The sequence below is a fragment of the Myotis davidii genome, unplaced genomic scaffold (genome assembly GCF_000327345.1).
Source record: "Myotis davidii unplaced genomic scaffold, ASM32734v1 scaffold1699, whole genome shotgun sequence".
Lineage (NCBI taxonomy): Eukaryota > Metazoa > Chordata > Mammalia > Chiroptera > Vespertilionidae > Myotis > Myotis davidii.
Window position 1 is genome coordinate 5,100 of NW_006290312.1, and position 2,799 is coordinate 7,898.

Sequence of the window (2,799 nt, forward strand, 5' to 3'; positions counted from 1 at the left end):
TTTAAAAAAAGTAGTATAAGTGGCAAGCATGCTGCAGGAAAGCTAGTTTCTGTGAATGTGACCCAGTTAAATTATGGTAGGTAGGCATACTTTTAGTCAGCTTGCTCTATCCTAGTAGAACAGATTTGTTTTTAAAAACAAGTATTTTCCAGAAGCAAAACTTGCTTTAAGAAGTCATGTTTACTGGGCAAATATACAATATCAAGAGGCCTGACTCATTTCTGACATCATAGAAAGAAAGGTAGGCGGTCATTCAGAATTTTTCTTTGTAGAATTTTTTGCGATATTAATGAAATAAGCCATTCAAAAACAATGTACTGAACCTCCTTCAGTGGTAGTGATTGAGGTTAAGGGCTGGGAGGTTTGAAGGTGGGAATAGCTGGAAGACTAAAAACAAGAAAGGGTTTGAGTGAAGTACACAATATAACCCAGTATGAGTTAAGTTATAAAACTATAATTACAGAATTGTAGTGTTGAGTAAAATTATATAAACCAAGGGCAATGCAAATTCTAAGGAAATATAAGCTCACGGGAGGGCTATGATAGTTCACAAAAAAATCTTGAAATATGGTTGAAATCCATAGACTGAGGAGAGGAGGGAAGGGTACACCAGGTTTGGGGGAAGGTGAGGAAAGGCACAGAAGCATCCCCATGGTATGTGAGAGGAGGTATGAAAGATCCCAACTGGAGGAAGCGGTGGTTCTGGGTGGCAGTAAAGACTGGACAGGAAGGTTGGGGGAAATCATGGAGTGTCTTCCGGGAGGCAGAGCTTTCTTCCATTAAAGTGAAGTTAAAGTACTGAAGCAGGTCAACTCATTTCAATTCCATTTTAATCTCACTGTTGTGTATGAAATAGAATTTCTTTCAAACTATAACCATAGAGAAGGTTGTGTAACAAGTTATAATTTGTTAAGATCACGACATAATTAAATGCCAGTCAGCACCAATAATTTTGCACCTTTGAACCAAACATTTATTTCTAAGTAAATAAAATCTCATTAAATAAGTATATCTTGTGTTGCTACAAAGAAAAATTCATATGCTACTAAAACTTAAGAGATAAATAAGAATAAAACCTTTCCATCCCATGATCTGTGCAAGCCAGACTAAATGAAGTTGCTTGACATGAATCCTAAACAATACCTTGGTTTACACCTGGGTTTGATTTTCTTCTTTATTTTATTTATTTATTTATTTATTTGCCGTTAATGTTAATGCGAATTGCCTTAATGGACTTTGTATAATGTAGCACCTCACTTTAAAAGCAAGTAGACATGGGCAAAGACAACCAACATGAAGGCAAAAATTACCTTTTCACTTAACTTCATCATATAGTATAAATTACTGCTCCCCGGGATCATGGGCAGCTTGACCCAAAGGAGCTGATCCAGTAGTGCAGCCACTCCGATGTCTGAAAAGTGGGCTTCGTGCTCGCCCTGTCGGGAACAAAGGAGAGTTTTGTCTTTCCTTTTAGGCTTTATTTCCTTGGTCCAGGCCTATCTAGCCCTACTTTAACCAAAGAAGCAAAGGGTCATACAGTCAGGATTGAAGGGGCCTGGCCTGAAGACCTACTTTCCAGAAGCTACACCCCACTGCGCTGCACCAGGGCACCCCAAGCACCACAGTTACACCCATGGGACTTGACTGTGGCTCTCCTGGCCCATGTAAGGCAGGACCTCCTGCCACTAGCATCTCCATATAGCTGGCTGTCTTCATGTCCTTGGCAAGGCTGCTGTGCTGGTGTCTGGTGGGAGCAAAGCCAGCAGCCTTAGAGTGGGTGCTGAGGTAACTCTCCATTGAAGACCTGGGCCCCTGCCCTCCTCATCCCTTGTCCAGACCTCACCTGGAATGGCCAGTATGCCCTTTTGCTTGATGCCCCGCTATCTCCGAGTTCCAGGTTGTAATGTGGGGGCCGCATAGGGCAGAGCCCTCAGAGGCTGGCTTCTCTCGCTTGAGGCGTGAGCTTTCAGAGCTGGGGAAATCAGTCCACGGGGCCTGGTCAAAAAATCATTTCTCTCTGAAACCAACACAAAACCAACAGTCAAACCAAACCCCAAGTCACAACATATAACACTTTGCTGGCGCATAGCTGGCTAATTTCTTCTGGCCTCCAAGGAGCTATGGTTCCAGAAAAAGAAAACTCCAGGAGTGATTCTACCAACCATTCTAGGGCCAGAGGCCTGGCTTTCAACCTGTGCCCTCCTAGACACTATGACCACACCCTGTCACAGGCTCCTGCAACCAGAAGTTTAAAACTTAAAGTAATGTAACATTCAAAGGGCTCAACAACATATATTCATTCATGTTATCAAATAAGAACAGGCAACACTTAAGAGTTAAGGACTGTATCTACCCTGCTTTGCTCCATAACAATTACTGTTCTCAGCTACAGAGCTCTGGCCCTCTCTGCCCAGCACAGCCACTTCCTCCAAAGGCTGATCTACCAAGCATGCCCAACTCCTTTCCTGGGTCTCAAGTTAAGCTTAACTGGTAGATTGTTAATATTATAATGATGGTTTTAATTGTCTGATACACATACATGCTTTCAAATGTTTTTATGGTACTGGTTTAGCATGAAATCTGTGAATATTAACCTCTAATCAAAGCTGGACCTGAAATTCTTTTCCAGGATAATGTCCTTACAGGAAAATTCAATTTGATTTTTCTACTTCACAGCATCTATCTTCCCATCCAGTATCCCACATGAGAAATATCTGCATTCATTTATTCAATAAACATAAGCTTGCTTTTTCCTCCTCAATTTTTGGGTCTTCTCCCTCCCACCTACAAAGGAGAATA

At 41.7% G+C, this 2,799-nt stretch overlaps 1 long non-coding RNA gene across 1 annotated transcript in view; it reads right to left on the minus strand.

The window, feature by feature from the left end:
- LOC102765600 overlaps positions 1-2,799 on the minus strand; it is a 14,782-nt gene that overhangs the window by 582 nt on the left and 11,401 nt on the right. Inside the window, exons 3-4 of the long non-coding RNA XR_435656.2 lie at positions 1,844-2,017; positions 1,311-1,436 (exon numbers count right to left, since the gene is read on the minus strand). This is a non-coding gene — a long non-coding RNA (uncharacterized LOC102765600). The remainder of the gene's footprint in view (positions 1-1,310; positions 1,437-1,843; positions 2,018-2,799) is intronic.